Source organism: Chiloscyllium punctatum, chromosome 36, assembly GCF_047496795.1.
Source record: "Chiloscyllium punctatum isolate Juve2018m chromosome 36, sChiPun1.3, whole genome shotgun sequence".
Taxonomy (NCBI): Eukaryota; Metazoa; Chordata; class Chondrichthyes; order Orectolobiformes; family Hemiscylliidae; genus Chiloscyllium; species Chiloscyllium punctatum.
The window spans coordinates 56,958,400-56,977,650 of NC_092774.1; the positions used below are offsets into that span (position 1 = coordinate 56,958,400).

The 19,251-nt window shown below is 47.5% G+C and overlaps 1 non-coding gene across 1 annotated transcript; it reads right to left on the minus strand.

Moving 5' to 3' along the window:
- Nucleotides 1-1,423: 1,423 nt before the first annotated feature.
- Nucleotides 1,424-1,497, minus strand: trnan-guu (transfer RNA asparagine (anticodon GUU)). Its single transcript has one exon. It is a non-coding gene; the product is annotated as a tRNA-Asn (tRNA).
- Nucleotides 1,498-19,251: the final 17,754 nt, after the last annotated feature.

Sequence of the window (19,251 nt, forward strand, 5' to 3'; positions counted from 1 at the left end):
TGTCATATTTTATAAATCCCTACTTTGAAAATACAACCAGTCTAACTCAAGATTGGGATGCAGACAGACTCAAACTTCACACCTTTAATGCATTGACTGAGCTGAGATGTCACCTCTTTTTATAAAACCTGAAGTTAACTGGAGAATGTGACTTAAAAGTAGTTCTGGGATTTACATATTAATGAACAGAAACTAAAAGTGGCCTCATCAACATCCTGTACAAACTCAACATGACGTCCCAACTCCAAAACTCAATGGTGTGAAAAATGAAAGCAAGTGTGCTAAACACCGTCCCTGAACCATCCAGACTGACGTAGATTCTAGGAGCAGGGCTTGTCTCTCATGGATGAGAGGGAGTGTATGAAACCATAGAGAAAGCTGGGACCCACTGGAATTGTATCCCTTCCTCAGTCTCTCTATGTTTTTCCTTAACTTCTGTTTTTCTGACACTTCACCCTTTTCTCGCTCACTCTGTATCTCTCTTTCTTCTTGTCTTCCACTCCCGTCCGTCTGTCCTATGGGTTCAGGGCCTGAAATCCGCCATGTCCTGTTCTCTCCGATTCACGTAATGTTATCTTTTGCAGCTTTCCCGTCTAAGGGCGCACTGTTCTGCACCTCGCCTTCTCATTTCCTTCCCAAAACACTCAACATAAATATTTCACATTGATATACTGGCCCAATGTGCACATTTGAGATGACACACTCGTGGAGGTCTGCGGGGTCTTCTCCTGTTCTCTGTGCCCTATGTTGAGGAGGGCAATACTTGTCACTGGTCACTCAGGTGTCAGAGAAAAGTTTCGAAACAAAAAGGTTAAATTTTCTGCCATTGGAGAGGGCCCGGTTCCTGGACACGGGACAAACGACAGCAGCGAAACAGAATGAGAAGCAACAGTTCTGGAAATTGTTTGCCTGACCCCATGAAAAGCAGACAACTTCGCAGTTGGAGGGAGAGCAGCAAATAGACCACCCCTGTGCAGGGTTGAATCACCAACCTCCCGGTAAACTGCTGAATGCACAGCCCAACGGTGCGATAGAGAAATGTGACTGCGCCGGCTGCACCATCGCTTAGGGGAGGCTATTAGTGAATTCATAATTCAGCCTCGCCGCCTAGAATTACATTTGTCGTCTATAAGTCTTACTTTTCCATAATAAAGCCTGGGACATTCATTGTGGAGAGATGAGATCGAATTGAACTACACACATTGATGAGAGATAGAGCAGGTGGGAAGGATCCATTCCCATGGGTAGAGAGATTAATAATCAGGGCCGAAAATAAGGAGCCACTTCAAGAAATATGTCCCTTACGTTAGACATTAATTCAATTCCGAAAACCCTCTGTGGAGAAGATTTCCATTTGGGGAACATTTTCCTGACCCCATTAAAAGCGCACTACTTCAAAGCCAAAGAAGAGCATCAAGCACGCCGCCCCTGGGTGGGCTCGAACCACCAACCTTTCGGTTAACAGCCGAACGCGCTGACCAATTGCGCCACAGAGACAGTCGTAGACATGGGCTGCACCATCGCTTAATGATTTTATAATTCAGCCTCCCCGCCAGGAATTACAATTGTCGTCTATCTGTTTTACTTTTCCATAATCAAGCCTGGGAGATCTCTTGTGGAGATACTGGGGACAGTCTGCAGACACATCCATGTCACGAGGAACTATCTTTCTTACTCCGGGGCCGTCGCCCTTCCAGCCTTTCAGTGTTTTGCCTGTTCCCGAGTTCTCTCATTGGCTCGGAGGCGAGAAGGAGTTTGAATTCCTGATGTTCAGGAACGACAATTCTATCAATGTCTCAGATCAGTTCATGTGCCGAGAACATCAGAGTCAACCTCCTGGCCTCTTCAACAAGGGGACGGTGTCTGGACTGTCTCTGCTCAATCGGACAGGTCATCTTTCATTCTCCTCTAAATCCGCTTCCCAAAGTGTTTCTAAAGGTTCACAAAGCTGGAGACTGGGATTTCTGTTTTGCTTCATGAACATTTGAACATTTTCCCATCTCCTAACTGACAATATTTTGCCAAAATCTCTTCCAATTGTACGCCTTGCCTCATGTCCAGGGATGAGGAATTTCCATTTTGGGGAGACATTCTCAAGGTTGGGAATGTTCGCTTTGGAGCAAAGAAGGATAACTGGAGATTTCCTGGGGCTGTTGGTAATGATGGGAGAAGAAGCGGTGGGAATGGGCAGTTTAATGATCAGAAGAACCAATTGCAACTGACCAGAGTCAGTTACCTGAGGACAGGGATTGAAGTTCTTGAATGAAAAGCTGCACTTGTGCCTAATAAACACCGAGAATACTGCAGAAAGCCAACGGGTCGAGCAGCATCTGTGGAAAGGGAAACAGAGCTGACGTTGTGAGTCTGGTACGTTGTTTGTTCAGAACCCGAGTTTCCTGCATGGCAATCAATTCCCAGACATGAGAAAACGGGTCTTTATTGAGACGGGTTTTGTGAAGTTTGAGCGATAATGCAACCAACAGGAAGTCATTTAAAATCGCCAGCGAAGAAAGCATAGCCAGCAGGTTACCACCCTGGGCGGGGGAGCCCCAAAGGATCTCTACGCCAACACCTTAAGTGTTCGGCCACAACTACACGCCCAAAGTTGTGGTCTAAACTTTCTCATGGAATAGTTCTAACAGGAAAGGTGAGTATTGGGATTGTCCTGTCCGCGCCATAGCCCCAACGTTTCCTGTTCCCCTGGATTTGATCAGGACAGAGGAGGCTGATGGGAGATCGAATTGAACTAAACACATTGATGAGAGATAGAGCGGCTGGGAAGGATCCATTCCCATGCGTAGAGAGATTAATAATCAGGGCCGAAAATAAGGAGCCACTTCAAGAAATTTGGGGTTCATTCAGCAAAGCTAATGTAGAAGTGTTCACAGAAAATTGTGATGAAAGTCTCTCGAGTTATTTTGATGAGAAGTGTTGATGATGCTAATACAATCGATAGGATGAACGTAGATTGGTCAATGTATTTGGTGACAGTTCTGTTCTAGCCCTGTGAGCGAAACCTGGATCTGAAGGAGTAGAAGGGACATTAACAACATCGATCTGAAATTGGACACGTGACAAGAAACAGAGCCTTCATTAACAGTTGGCTTTTGAACTGGAGAAGGTTTCTCGTGAAATTCGCTTGAGGCTTGAGGTATGCAAGGTCAAGATAATTTAGGTCAAACACGGAAACGCGATCCTCATTAGCAGACAGTGAAGGGATTACAAGACACAAATTAAACATTTTCGACAAGTGATACAGGGGACTGGGAAGATAAGTATTATAAACTGTGAACAGCAAAGTTCTGGAGCACAACACTTACATTCAAAGACCGAAAACATCCAGGTCCTGATTAATCAGATTGCATTGTGGTGCTTTTTTGCAAAACATCCACTTGCAATGTCCTACAAAAGAGTGACGAAACCCATCCCTGTCAGCCCAGGATAGAAAATCCGAAGGGATGAACGTTTGCTGATTTTCTGAAGATTCACAGAGTTTAGACTGGGTTTTGGTGATTGTTTCTTTTCCACTCCCAGGAGCCGCAGTGGTTGAGGCGTTGAGTTGGGGAGAATAAAATGTGCCCGTGAGCAGCATGTGGGGCTATTTCAGCTTCCCCTCATCTGACTGCGCTGTGAGTTGACTCAGATGTTCTCAGGGACATTTACTGACGCGAGACAGTGAAAGGATTCTCATTCCCGCAGATCGGGAATTCAAACCGTATGCCGGCTTCAGGACAATGAGAAGATTAATTGGGGTGTGTGAAGAAGCTGTGAGCTGCATTTCAAACAGGTAGGTGGAGTCAGATGCATCATCCATTGCGCCCCGGCCCTGTGCGTATCTCACGCCACCATGCTGCAGAGTTCTGACGTTAACACGGACATGCGCAGCAATGGGTTCATTCACAAGGTGAAAAACCAAAGATAATCACCGTCACTGATTCCCTTCCACAGGCCCAACTTTGTGAAGCAGTATCTTTCACTGGCAAAGGAAACACCCTTGTCCTCAGGTGTCTGCTTCATTTCGATCACGATTTCAAGCCCCTCACTGTTCTCGTCTCATTTCCAAGCACTTTGCTCATAGCCTCAAAAGAAGCTCTGCGGGTATCGGCTTGCTCCACCCGAACAGGCAGTGGGTTGGAGATTCCCACCAGTCCCAATTTGAGTGAAATAGTTTTCCCCCTCCACTGATTTGAATCTTAAAGAAGAAGCCGGGGAGCAAGCTCCCTTTCTTTTCGACGACATTTCTCATTTTGTACTCGGCAGGGTTCACACCTGGGTGGGGAAACCGCAATGGATTTCATGTACATCGCATTAACCACTCGGCCCACGAATACAGAACCACACTGACAGCTTGACTTCCCAGGTCTGTCTGCCTGTGGAGCTGAGAAAGAGTGAATCATCGCAGAGTTTGTTTGAATCCAATCACTTCACAGTGATTCGAAAGGGTTAAATATCGGCACATGGTGTTTGCAGATATTTAGGTGTTTCACCCCAAAAGATGAAATGAACTTTCAGTTAGAAATTGCTGGAGGAACTCAGCAGGACAGGCAACGTCTGTGGAAAGAGAATCAGAGACAACATTTCAGAATTTTGTTTTCTTCGACAGGTACTGTCAAACCTACCGAGTTTCTCTTTTGGTCTCGGCTTCTCAGCATACGCAGTCCCTTTCCGTTTGGGGAACATTTTCCTGACCCCATTAAAAGCGCACAGCTTCGCCACTGCGGCATCTGTGAGCTTGTGGCGCAACGGTGGCGCGTCTGGCTCGAGTTCTGAAAGTTGGATGTTCGAATCTTGTTAAGCTCCACAACGGCAGCTCCTTACATTTCAAATCACAAAACGAGTACGTTGACTCTGTATATCGGTTGAACCAAATCTTCCCCTTTGCGTCTAATGAATCAGCCTCTTTGTCGGTGTCAGTTAGGGATTTACTGACCCCAATCAAACTCTGTACGAAAGCATTCTTCCTAATGTCACTTTTGGTTCTTTTCCTCATGACTTTAAAACTCTGCCGAATCGTTGCCGATCCTTTCAGGCGTGGGAACATTTTGACGACATTACTTTCTCTGTCGAGACTTCGCATGACTTGAAAAGCTTCAATCGGGCCAGATTTCAAACTTCTGTACTCCGAAGAGAGCTCTCCCAAATTTCCAATCGACCCTCATCGCTGACATCCCTCAAACACTGCACCACTGCGTCAACCAAATTAAATTGTTTTCTTTCTAAAGTTTTCTCTGACACCGGAGTGACCAGTGACAAGCATTGCCCTCCTCAAAATAGGATACAGAGAGCAGGTGACCCCTCAGAGGTTGTCACCTCAACTGTGCACATTGGGCCAGTATATCATTGTGAAATATTTATGTCGAAGCTTTTTTGGGAAGCGGATGAAAATGCAAGGTGCAGAACAGAGCGCCGTTATACGGGAAAGCAGCTAAAGGCGACGTTGAATGAATAGGAGAGAGTGGTCTCCCTGATGGGTTCTGGCCCCAACACATCCCTCAAACACTGCACCACTCACGTCAACTTATTCAACGCTATCTCCAATCATTTCACTTCGCTGCTTTCTGTCCTATTGGTCCTCCGGGGAGCCCAACCTGGTTTTACGAAGATGATTTTTGAGGAAATTAAACAGGCACTTTCGCACAAATCGCGGGCTCGTCTGGGATTTGAACCCGGGATCTCTCGCACGTCTGCGTCGACGAAGACCCAAAGCGAGAATCACACCCCTAAACCAACGAGCCACACGGTTGATGGTCCAGCGCCCTTGCCCCCGCACTACCTCTTGAACCAGCTGAGTCTTGCTCAGAGTAAAGTCCAGTTGACATTGAACAGGCTGGGGCTGTTTTCTCTGGAACGTCGGAGGTTGAAGGGTGACTTTATGGAGGTTTACAAAATTATGAGGGGCATGGATAGGATAAATAGGCAAAGTCTTTTCCCTGGGGTCGGGGAGTCAAGAACTAGAGGGCATAGGTTTAGGGTGAGAGGGGAAAGATATAAAAGAGACCGAAGGGGCAACCTTTTCACGCAGGAGGTGGTGCGTGTATGGAATGGGCTGTTTCCATGCTGTACATCTCTATGACTGTATGAACAGCTGCTTCTCATTCTGTCTCTCTGCTGCCGTTTGCCCGTCCCCAGGAACCGGACACTCTCTACTGCCAGAAGATTAACCCGTTTTCCTTCTCAACTTTTCTCTGACACCGGAGTGACCAGTGACAAGTATTGCCCTCCTCAACATAGGGTACAGAGAACAGTAGAAGACCCCGCAGACCTCCACGAGTGTGTCATCTCAACTCTGCATACTGGGCCTGTGTATCAATGTGAAATATTTACGTCGAAGTTTTTTGGGAAGTAGATGAGATGGCGAGGTGCACAACAGTGCGCCGTTATACGGGAAAGCTGCTAAACTCGACATTGAGTGAATAGGGAAGATGGTTTCTCTTCTGGGTTATGCTCCCATCGCGCACCGGCAGACATATCGCCGACGAACAAATATTAACTCTGTCTAAATTGCCACATTCTGTTTTTCCGAACCGTGATTTCACTCAGAAGCAAAATTTACCTGCTCCCTCCTGAATATCCTTCCAGGCTCGAACATACCTTCCAGGTGAAGCAGCACTTTACCCGCACATTTGCCGCAACCTCGTCTACTGCATTCGCTGCTCACAGTGTCGTTTCCCCAACGGAGCACGAAGTATAAACTGGATGACTGCTTCGCAGAACGTCTCGGTTCTGCCCGCAAGAAAAAGGCCCTGAGCTTCTGCTTTCCTGCCACTTTAACACGCCACCCTGTTCCCTGGCCAACATCTCTGTCTCAGGCTTGCAGCAGTGTTCCAGCAAAGCTCAGCTCCACATGGAAGAACAACGCCTCATATTCCACTTCAACACCCTACAGCCCTCCGGTCTTCAAGATCGAGTTCCATGACTTTAGGGCCTGAAATCTCCCATGTGCTTGACCCCTACCACACACATACGAGCCCTTGTTATCACATAGTCTGCTACGACACACTACTTATTATTAGTCACTCACGGTCTTCATTAACAGTTATTCACCCTCCCACATGGATCGTTATTCACTCCTTTGTCCCTCCTATTGTTCTCTCTCTGAGCTGGCGGGAAAGAGAGCAATGTACACTGGAGACTCTGAGCCAGCTGAAACTTGCTCACTGTGAAATACATTCCACTTTGCTCCAATAATTGCAAGCAGCAAAGAGTTTCCAGAACAGCTGCTTCTCATTCTGTCTCCCTGCTGCTGTTTGTCCCGTCCCCAGGAACCGGGCTCCCTCCACTGTTTCGAAACTTTTCTCTGACACCCGAGTGGCCAGTGACAAGCATTGCCCTCCTCAACATAGGATACAGAGAACAGGAGACCACTCAGAGGTTGTCACCTCAAATGTGCACATTGGGCCAGTATATCATTGTGAAATATTTATGTCGAAGCTTTTTTGGGAAGCGGAGGCAAGGTGCAGAACAGAGCGCCGTTATACGGGAAAGCTGCTAAAGACGACGTTAAATGAATAGGAGAGAATGGTTTCTCGTTTGGGTTACGGTCCCAACACACACCCGTTGTGCCACTCTCCTGCATTGCTCGGCAGTTTTTCCAGAGAAGTATTCAGCTTTTCATCTGGGGTGTGGCAGGCACGTTTGAGAATGAGGTCAGAAGATCTTCTCTGCTGTCGTGTCATATGCTGTTGTGCAGACATATCGTCGATATGCAAAAATAAACTCTGTCTAAATTCCCACATTCTGTTTTTCGAACTGTGATTTCGCTCAGAATCACTAATTTTCAAAACTCGCAATATTCAAACTTTAACAAAGTGCTCATAGAAATGATTAGTGAACACCTGGAAGAAATTCTTCCAAACTTACCTGGGGAATTTCGCTTTGAAGGGTCTTGAACTTTAAGTGGAAGGAAGGGAAGTTTGTCTCGAGGCTGTTTAATGTGGAGATGTATTCTCCATGTAAACTGGTCGTAGTTGACCGTCCCAGTGCTTCCCGATGCACGGCTGCCTGACCCCCAGGGAGGTTTACTCGTAGCAACTGGAGTGAATCCAGAGATGGAGCAGATTCTGCAAAGGTGCTCAAATACTTTCTATCTCTCTTTTAGTTATTTTCCTTGTGTATTCCCTCAGTTTGGCACGTATGCAGATTGCACCCTGGAAAATGATTGCTTTTTTCCTCATGTTCACAATTAAAAGTGCAGTTTCTCATGGCACTGAGCCGCATTGAAAGGATTGCCATATTGATATATATATGTACACGTATTTAGTTTAAGATTAGATTAGATTTGAATGACGTTTTCCTCTAAATACACCTAAGCCTATCTGGCTGCATGAGGGATTTCAGGTTTCTATGTGCTGGGTATTATGTGATCAGCAGGCATCTGGCAAACTACAGGAACTGCCATCTATGTTCTGTTCGTTTAAGTGTACTGCCAATGATCGCTTATTTTGTGATTTTTTTTTGCAGGAAGACATGCCGCAAGAAATCTGAAAACAAATGATACATGAACTTCTGACAGAGCCACTTGATTCATTGCGACTTGAATATCAGCAGCCATTCCAATCAAGAAGACATGGTTGCTGTTGTTTGCTTGAGAGATTTTGGACACTGGTGTGGCAGGAAGAATACTGAGACACCGAGTGAGGGAGATTCAGTGCGCTGACTGTGAAAAGTGCTTCACACCATTTACTCAGCTTTGGGGAATCAAAGTCTCATCCCTCACGGTGGGGATAGACTATGTCCCCGTTCTGTTTGTAATTTCAAACCCAGACCAACACATGGAAAGCTCCTCCAATGGGGAAACTGTGGAAATATGGGGACTAAGGGAAAGGATTCCCTTCACCATCCGTGTTGGAAACCCACAGACGTATTCACAGCGGGGAGAGGCCATTCACCTGCTCGGTGTGCAGGAAGGGCTTCAGTCGGATCAGCCATCTGGAGACTCACCAGTGGGTCCACAAGTGAGAGAAGCCATTCACGTGCCCCATGTACGGGAGAGGGTTCACTCAGTCAGCTGCACTGCTGACCCACCAGTGGGTCCACACCGGAGAGAGGCCGTTCACCTGCTGTCAGTGCCGGAAGGGCTTCACCTGCTCCTCCCACCTGCGGAGGCACCAGCGAGTTCACGTGCCATCGCAGGGGGGATGGAAGGAGCGATGGCCGAGCGCCGCTAACAACCCAGCTCTGGGGAATCCCAGGTTCGAATCCCGTCGCGGCAGATGGCAGAATTGGGATTCGGTCCGTAATCTGGACTTCAGAATCTAAGGATGAAACCGTTTTCAGAGGGCAAACGCCCACCTGATTCATTCATGTCCTTTTCAGTGATGGAAACTGCCGTTGCGGGAAATGATTCACTCAGTCGTCCCAGCTGCATGCTTTACCCGGCTGTACGAAGGATCCAGTTACAAAGGGACAACTCAACTGGCCAATAATAAAGAAAGTGTGGTGGGAGGAGTGGGGGTGAGTGTGTGCACTTTGAGCTTGAGGTGTTTTTGTTTTGAGAAAAGGTAGTTTTTGTACGCCTTGGGATGTGGAGATCTGAAGCTGCAACAAAGTTGGGTCGCAGTAAAGGTTACCTGAATTTACCGTCAGGCTTAAACTCTCATTGAAAGCTGGGAGATCCAACAGCTTCTCACTTCTTTCAGCCACCAGCACCGAGTTTCCAATGTCGTGTCTCAGAAGGAACAGTGAATGAGTAGCTAGTATTGTTCGAAATTGTAAATTTATTAGAACTGCAGGTTTATTTTTTCATTGGCATTGCAAAGTTTACTGGCAACAGTGGGAGGTGCGTGCTGTATTCACTTGAAACAAAGTTTTAAAATGACAGAAACACCAGGGTATAGTCCAACAGGTTTGTTTGGAAGCACTAGGTTTTGGAGCGGTGTTCCTTCATCAGGTAGCTGTTGAGTCGGATGGTAAGACACAGAATATATAGTAAAAGATTATAGTGTCATGCAACAGAAATGATATATTGAGAAACCTGAAAATCTTTCATCTTTTAAAATGGGTTGCAGATTTCGGTTCATTAATCTGTAAATCCCAGAACTTCTTTTTAGTAACATTCTCCAGATAACTTAATGCTTTATAAAGGGAGGTGAGACCTCAGGTCAGACAACGCATGAGAGCTGTGAGGTTAGAGGCGTTCTGTATCCCAGTCTTGAGTCAGACTTTGTCTATTTCCAAACATATAATCCTGCAAATGCAATTCACCCCAAAGACTTCTGTGTGAGTGCATTCATGAGACAGAGCGTCTGTGCGTGTGCGTGTGCATGCTGGGTAAAGTGTGCGTGTGATGGAGTATAATTGTGTGAGAAGGTTTGTGCATGGATGTGAGTGTGAGGGGTGTATCAATGTGTGTCTGACAGAGAGCCTGTCGATCAGAGAGGGTCTGCACGACCGTGTGAGTACGGTGTGTGTGTGTGTGTGTGTGTGTGTGTGTGTGTGTGTGTGTGTGTGTGTGTGAGAGAGAGAGAGAGAGAGAGAGAGAGAGAGAGAGACAGAGAGAGAGATAGGGTTTGTGTGTATTTTGTAGCTGGGTCTCCTGTAGTGAGACATGAATCCAAGGTTTTAGCTGAAGTCATTCTCGTGTGTTCCAAATTTGTTATCAGCCTCTGCTCGGGCACTAGAAATGATTTAGCAGTTAAGCAGTTTCAAAACACACACTGGAGAGGGCAAGGTGAAGGGCTTATGTCTGAAACGTTGATTCTCCTGCTCCTTGGATGCTGCCTGACCTGCTGTGCTTTTTCAACACCACACTCTCGACTCTGATCTCCAGCATCTGCAGTTCTCACTTTCTCCTCATGGGCGAGGTGGGATTTGTCTTTTATTCACTCATTCACTCTTACAGCCTATCCTTGGTTGTGGCCCAACTGTGCATCCTGAAGAAGGGCTTATGCCTGATACGTCGATTCTCCTGTTCCTTGGATGCTTCCTGACCTGCTGCGCTTTTCCAGCAACACATTTTCAGCTCTGATCTCCAGCATCTGCAGTCCTCACTTTCTCCTCAAAGATCAGAAAGGCGGCCTTTGTGTGGAGCCACAGAAAATGGGGGAGATACTAAATGAATATTTTGCATCAGTATTTACTGTGGAAAAGGATATCGAAGATATAGACTGAAGGGAAATAGATGGTGACACCATGCAAAATGTCCAGATAACAGAGGAAGAAGTGCGGGATGTCTTGAAACGGTTAAAGATGGATTACTCCCCAGGACCTGATCAGGTGTAACCAAGAACCCTGTGGGAATCGAGAGAAGTGATTGCTGGGCCTCTTGCCGAGTTATTTGTATCATCGATAGTCACAGGTGAGGTGCCGGAAGACTGGAGGATGGCAAATGTGGTGCCACTGTTTCTGAAGGTCGGTAAAGACAGTCCAGGGAACTATAGACCGGTGAGCCTGACCACGGTGGTGGGCAAGTTGTTGGAGGGAATCCTGAGGGGCAGGATGTACATGTATTTGGAAATTCAAAGACTGATTCGGGATCGTCAACATGGCTTTGTGCATAGGAATTCATGTCTCAGAAACTTGATTGACATTTTTGAAGAAGTGACAAAGAAGACTGATGAGGGCAGAGCAGTAGATGTGATCTATATGGGCTTCAGTAAGGCGTTCGACAAGGTTCCCCATGGGAGATTGATTAGCAAGGTTAGATCTCAGGGAGAACTAGCCATTTGGATACAGAACTGGCTCAAAGGTAGAAGGCAGAGGGTGGTGGTGGAGGGCTGTTTTTCCGGCTGGAGGCCTGTGACCAGTGGAGTGCCACAAGGATCAGTGCTGGGCCCTCTACTTTTTGTCATTTACATAACAGGTACTGTTAGTAAGTTTTCAGATGACACCAAAATTGGAGGTGTAGTGGACAGCAAAGAGGGTTACCTCAGATTACAACAGGATCTGGACCAGATGGGCCAAGGAGCTGAGAAGTGGCAGATGGAGTTTAATTCAGATAAATGTGAGGTGCTGCATTTTGGGAAAGCAAATCTTAGCAGGACTTATACAATTAATCGTAAGGTACTAGGGAGTGTTGCTGAACAAAGAGACCTTGGAGTGCAGGTTCATAGCTCCTTAAAATTTGAGTCGCAGATAGATAGGATAGTGAAGAAGGCGTTTGGTATGCTTTCCTTTATTGGTCAGTGTATTGAGTACAGCATTTGGGCGGTCATGGTGCGGCTGGACTGGACATTGGTTAGGCCACTGTTGGAATATTGCGTGCAATTCTGGTCTCCTTCCTATCGGAAAGATGTTGTGAAACTTGAAAGGGTTCAGAAAGATTTACAAGGATGTTGCCAGTGTTGGAGGATCTGAGCGAGAGGTAGAGGCTGAACAGGCTGGGTCTGTTTTCCTTGGCGCATCAGAGGCTGAGGGGTGACCTTATAGAGGTTTACAAAATTATGAGGGGCATGGATAGAATAAATAGGCAAAGGTTTTTCTCTGGGATCGGGGAGTCCAGAACTAGAGGGCATAGGTTTAGGGCGAGAGGGGAAAGATAGAAATGAAACCGAAGGAGCAACTGAATCACGCAGATGGTGGTACGTGTATGGAATGAGCTGCCAGAGGAAACGGTGGAGGCTGGTACAATTGCCACATTTAAGAGGTTTTTGGATGGCTATATGAATAGGAAGGGTTTGGAGGTATATGGGCTGGGTGCTGGCAGGTGGGACTAGATTGGGGTGGGATATCTGGTCGGCATGGACGGGTTGGATCGAAGGGTCTGTTTCCATGCTGGACATCTCTGTGACTCTATGATATTGTGTGGCAGCTCAACGTTTGTGTATCTATTCCCCAGGGTGGAGGAAGTCCCAAACCAGAGGGGTTTAGGCTGAGAGGGAAAAGGGTTAAAAGGGACCGAACGGGGGAACTTTTTCACGCAGAGCGTGGCATGTGTTTGGAATAAGCTGCCAGAGGCAGTGGTCGAGGCTGGTAGAATTACAACATTTAAAAGGCATCTGGATGGAGGTATGAATAGGAAGGGCTGAGAGAGATATGGGCCAAATGCTGGCAAATGGATCACTAGGTTAATTTAGGAAATGTTGTCGGCGTGGACTGAAAGGTTTGTTTCTGTTCTCTGCAACTTTATGACTGTATTTCTACATATTCTGAACCAATTTCACAAGACTAGGAATAGACCATTCCAAGTTTACCGGCTGTCCTCAATTGTGGCCTAACTGCGCAGATTTCAATGCAAGTTTCAGAAAGATGTCTGCAGCTTTTTTTTAAACATTAGAATATGCTTGCAGACATTACTGATGTTTCTGAATACATCATTTTAGGTATTCTCAATGTTAAAGGTCAGCCATTTCTCACGCCTCTCTTCCACACCCCCACCCCAGGTCGCCATCGCCATCCATTCTCTCTCTATCATTAGAAGGGTTTGATACAGCGATCAAAGAGGGCTCGAGGCACGAGAAAGGATGGGGGGGGGGGTACTCAGAGAGACATCTGACCAGGGGCACAGAGACTGGGGGAAGAGAAAAAGAGAAAATGGGTAGGAGAGCAGAGCATCGGGGGTAGACAATGCATGGGGGGACACAGGGTGGGAGCAGAGAGAGAGAATGTGGTGAAGAGGATTGGGGAGGAGAGAGAGAATGCAGAGTTGGAAAGTGTGAAGTGAAAGAAATTGGTTGCAGAGTTTGGGGAGAGGGAATGGACGGGGCAGTGGGTGGGGAGAGAATGGACGGGTGCCTGTGGTGGGGAGAGAATGGACGGGCCAGTGGGTGGGGATAGAATGGCCGGGGGCCTGTGGTGGGGAGAGAATGGACGGGGCAGTCGGTGGGGAGAGAATGGATGGGGTCAATGGGTGGGGAGAGATTGGACGGGGAGCAGTGGGTGGGGACAGAATGGACGGGGCAAAGGTTGGGGTGAGAATGGACGGGGTAGAGGGTGGAGAAAGAGAGCAACAATGAATGGCAGGAGAAGGTGGGGGAGAGAAGGAATGGATGGGGGCAGCGTGTGGGAGGTGAGAGAAAATGAGTGTAAGGGAAGGGACTGGATTGGGAAAGGCAGAGGGTGGAACGATAAAGGGAATGGATGGGGACAGAGGGTGGATGAGGGACTGGACAGAGGGCAGAGGGTGCAGAGATAGAATGGACGAGGTGGGGAGAGTGGCATGTGTGGGAGAGAGAGAGAAGGGACTGGTAGGTTCGGGGAGAGAGAGAGCATGGACAGGGGATGCTATGGGTGGCGGTGAGGGAATGGACATGGGACGCTGTGGGGATGATTGGATGGGGAGGTGAGAATGCATCCCACCCACTCCCAGCATCCCCTTCTCTGCACATGTGCAGTGCAGACTTTTCTGAATGACACGAGAGACGAGTCTGGAACACTGTGTGAGTGCAGTCACCCTCACATCCTGGCATCAGCAAACCACTGCCTTTCTGTTTTAAAAACTAAACAAAGACGTGGGCTATATACTAAGGATGGCGAGATGTGGCTGAGAAACTGAACAGAGGGTCAGCATTTTCAGGAGAGGGGAGCTGGGCAAAGGCAGGAGGATGGAAGGATGAATTTGGGTTGGAATACATTGAAAGGTTTAGGAATTGAGAGACTGAGATTTCGGGTAGAAGAATGAGAAGGCTGTTCTGTGCAAACCAAAATTCTCTCATCCTATTTTCTGCCCTGCACTGACAGCAGTGATCTGTTTTCTCAAGTTATTAGCAGAGGGGGATTTGCTTTTCAGGCATGGACAAGAAATTTAGTCAGGGCCAGAATATCAGCAGTGTTTGAATCCAGGAGGGGAAATGTTTGTCTGTAGGAAATGATTTCAAATATCAACATGCATTGAGAATCCCCGTGAATACACGCAGCCTGCGTGGGAGTACTCAAGGGTTCGAATTGCGGAGAGAACTTTAATTTTTCAGCGAAATGTGGACCAGTGTTCTCGCTTTAGACGAGCCCTTCATTGGATCGTTGAATCTGCCGAATAACAACGACCCCTGCCCCGTGGAAACTCTGTGGAAGCAAATTGAATTTCTCAAACTGATTGCAGTGTCACCAGGATTGGGGAGAAGCCAATCGATTGCCGAGAGCTGGAGAGGGGATTCCTCGCAGCGCCAGGGACCTGGGTTCAATCCTACCATCACAGTGACTGTGTGGATTTTGCACTTTCCTACCCTTCCCCCACCCCCTGTCCACGTCGGTTTCCTCTGGGTGCTCGGGTTTTCTCCCATGTTCCAAAGATGTGCAGGCTAGAGTGGATTGGGCGTTCTAAATTCAGGGATTAGCTGTGGGGTTATCGGGTGGGTCGGGGGTGGGGGTATGTTCTTCGGAGGGTCAGTGTGAACTTGGTGGGCCAAACGGCCTGTTTCCACAGTGAATCCCCCAACGTGTCTGCAGCCTGGCTTCCAGCTCCATCTCTCTGTGCCGAAGGTCCTCCAGTATGTGCATTCCTTCGTTTCCAGCACCCAGAACGTCCCACCTTCTGCAAATCGAAAGACAATTCCCACCCTGCCCTCTCCAATGTGTGTTGCGTCACTGCTTAATCATTTCTAGTGGCCCAGCAAAGGCTGATAACCAAGTTCAGAAACCAGGAGGATGGCCTCAATCGCGACCTTGGGTTCATGTCACATGACAGGTAACCCCTCTTCACTGTTACTCTCTCTCTCTCTCACTCTCTCACTCTCACACACACTATTCCATACTCACACGCTCGTGCAGAGCCTTTCCGATAGACATGCTCTCTCTCAGACACACACTAATACGCCCCCACTCACACCCGCGCATACATCTACGCACATGATTACACTCCATCACACACACACTTTACCCAGCCTGCACACGCACATACACACTCTCTCTCTCATGCATGCACTCACACATTTGGGGTGAATTTGCATTTGCAGGTTTATATATTTGGAAATAGAACCAGTCTGGCTCAAGGTTGGGATACAGACAGACTCTCACCTCACAGCTTTCAAGCGTTGTTTGATGTGAGGTGTTACCTCCTTTTATAAAAAATCAAGTTTCCTGGAGAATGTGACTTAAAAGAAGTTCTGGAATGTACATATTAATGAACCGAAATCTGCAGCCCATTTTAAAAGATGAAAGATTTAACAGCAATCTAGGATTCTTCAATACGTCACTTATGTTGAATGACACTATAATGTTTTTGCGATATATTCTGAGTCTTATGATCCTACTCCACAGCTACCTGAAGAAGGAGCAGCACTTCGAAACCTAGTGCTTCCAAATTAACCTGTTAGAATATACCCTGGTGTTTGTGAGATTTTAAAACTTTGTTTCCAGTGAATACAGCCCACACCTCCCACTGTTGCCAGTAAACTTTGCAAGTCCAATGAAACAATGTACCTGAAGTCCTGAAAAAATATACAATTTGTAACAATATTAGCTACTCATTCACTGGTCCTTCTGAGACATGACATTAGTGCTGGAGGCTGAAAGAAATGAGCAGCTTTAAATCAAAAATCTGTTGGACCTCACAGAGTCTAAGCCGGGTGGTAAGTTCAGGTAACCTTTACTACGACCCTATTTTGTTACAGCTTCAGATTTCCCCAGGAAAAAGGCATACAAAAAGAAGTTTTTAAAGAAAACACCTCCAGCTCAAAATGCACCCACTCCCCCACCCCACTTTCTTTGTTGGTCAGCTGAGTTGTCCGTTTGTAACTGGATCCCTGGTCCAGCCGGGTAAAACATGCAGCTGGGATGACTGAGTGAACCCTTTCCCGCAACGGCAGTTTCCTTCACTAAAAAAGGACATGAGTGAATCAGATGGTGTTTTTTCCCCCTAAAAGTGGTTTCATCCTAAGGTTATGAATCCAGATTACTGAGAGAACTCCAATTCTGCAATCTACCGCAGTAGGATTCGAACCTGGGACGCCCCAGTGCTGGGTTGATCGTCGCACTCGGTCATCGCTCCTTCAATCCCCTTGCGCTGGCAGGTGAACTCGATGGTGCCTCCTCAGGTGGGAGGAGCAGGTGAAACCCTTTTGGAACTTACAGCAGGTGAATGGCCTCCCTCCAGTGTGGACCCACTGGTGGGTCAGCAGTGCAGCTGACTGAGTGAACTCTCCCCTGTATATGGAGCACGTGAATGGCTTCTCTCTGTCTGAACCCCTTCCTGCACACTGAGCAGGTGAACGGCCTCACCCCGTTGTGAATGCGTCTGTGGGTTTCCAGCACTGATGGGGAAGGGAATCCTTTCCCACAGTCCCCACATTTCCACGGTTTCCCCATTGGGTGGAGCTTTCCTTGTGTTGCTCTGGGTTTGAAATTACAAACAGAGCGGGGACATAGTCTTTCCCACCGCGAGGGGTGTGATTTTAATTCCCCAATCTGAGTAAATGGTATGAAGCACTTTTCACAGTCAGCGCACTGAATCTCCCTCACTCGGTATCTCAGTATTGTCCCTGCAACACCAGTGTCCAAAGTCTCTCAAGCAGACAAAAGCAAACATTTCTTCAGGACCATGGGGGCAATGGATGACGCGTCTGACTCCACCTACTTGTTTCAACTGCAGCTCACAGCTTCTTCACACATCCCAATTAATCTTTCTCATTGTCATGAAACTGGCGTATGGGTACAATTCCTAATCTGCAGGAATAAGAATCTTTTAACTGTCTCGCGTCAGTAAATGTCCCTGAGAACATTACAGTCAGGTCACAGCGCTGTCAGAGGAGAGGAAGCTGAAATAGCCCCACACGCTGCTCATGGGCACATTTCACTTTCCCCAACTCACCGCCCCAACCACTGCGGCTCCTGGGAGTGGAAAGGGAACAAACACCAAAACCCAGTCTCAGCTTTGTAAATCTTCAGGATATAAGAAATAAGTTCATCCCTTCGGGTCTTCCATCCTGGGCTGACAGCGTTGATTTTAAATGGCTGTCCAAACAGTGTCGATTCGTTTTGGCTGAAAAAATCTTCCTTATCTCATCCCAGCATTTCTTGCCACAGAAAACTGTGAGGCAGAGTTCATGTATATATTTCCTTGTATGGTATTTTGTAAATAACATCCGTTTGCTGGTTGTTTGTATCGGGTATTTCAGGTTCATTTGCCGCTGTTTAAGTGTGTTGGTAAATTTGTGGGCTACCATGATGCTGAGAGGGTTGAGTTGTCTGGACATCATTTCCCAGATGTCTTTAATGTAAAGTAATGTGGCTAGAGTTTCTGCAGACGTTGTGTCTGCTTGTGTCAGTTTGTTGATGTGAAATCGTCACACTGGGTTTATTGGGTAGGCAAAAGTGAGGACTGCAGATGCTGGAAACCAGAGTTTAGATCAGAGTGGTGCTGGAAAGGTACAGCAGGTCAGACAGCTTCCGAGGAGCAGGAAAATCGACGTTTCGGGCAAAAGCCCTTCATCAGGAATAGAGGCAGGACCCCCCCCCAGAGTGGAGAGATAAATTGGGGGTGGGGTGTGCTGGGCCGAAGGTAGCAAAAAGTACAGTAGGTGAATGGGGGTGAGGATGGAGGTGACAGATCCGAGAGGAGGGTGGAGCGGATCGGTGGGGAGGGAGATTGGCAGGAAGGACAGGTCATGAGAACAGCGCTGAGCTGGAAGGTTGGAATTGAGGTAAGGTGGAGGGGGGGGGGAAATGAGGAAACCAATGAAGTCCACATTGATGGCCTGCGGTTGAATTTACCCCAAGCGGGAGATGAGGCGTTCATCCTCCAGGCATCGGGTGGGGAGGGAGCGGCGATGGAGGAGGCCCAGGACCTGCGTGTCCTCGGCAGAGTGGGACGGGGTTTGAAATGTTGGCCATAGGGCGATGGGGTTGATTGGTGCGGGTGTCCTGGAGATGTTCCCTCAAGTGCTGTGACTTGACTCTGCGAGGAGTCTCCAGTCTCCCCAATGTAGAGGAGACTGCATCGGGAGAAATGGATATAAGAAATGACATTGTTGGATGCACAGGTGAAAGCCTTCGACCGACCACGGCCCGGATTCGATTTCCGGGCAGGGAAGAAATTTTTAGTAGAGCTACCATGCTGTGTTTGCATCTGCCTGGTGGTCTAGTGGTTCGGATTCGGCGCTCTCACCGCCGCGGTCCGTGTTCGATTCCCGGTCAGGGAAACCGGTTTCGTGGGTTTATCGGCTACCCATTCATCTTAAATACTCTGTGCAGTTTTTCATTAATCTTCGTCGTTCCTGGGTGCAGCAGTGTGTCGTGGCTCGTTGAAATAGTGTCCTGATTCAGATTTGTTTGCCTGTGTAGTGGTGATTGCTTCTGTAGTTAAGTTCTTGGTTCGCGTGCATTGTTTTCCGGTAGACGCTGTTTTGAATTTACCATTGACTGTTCGCTGTACTGTGACAT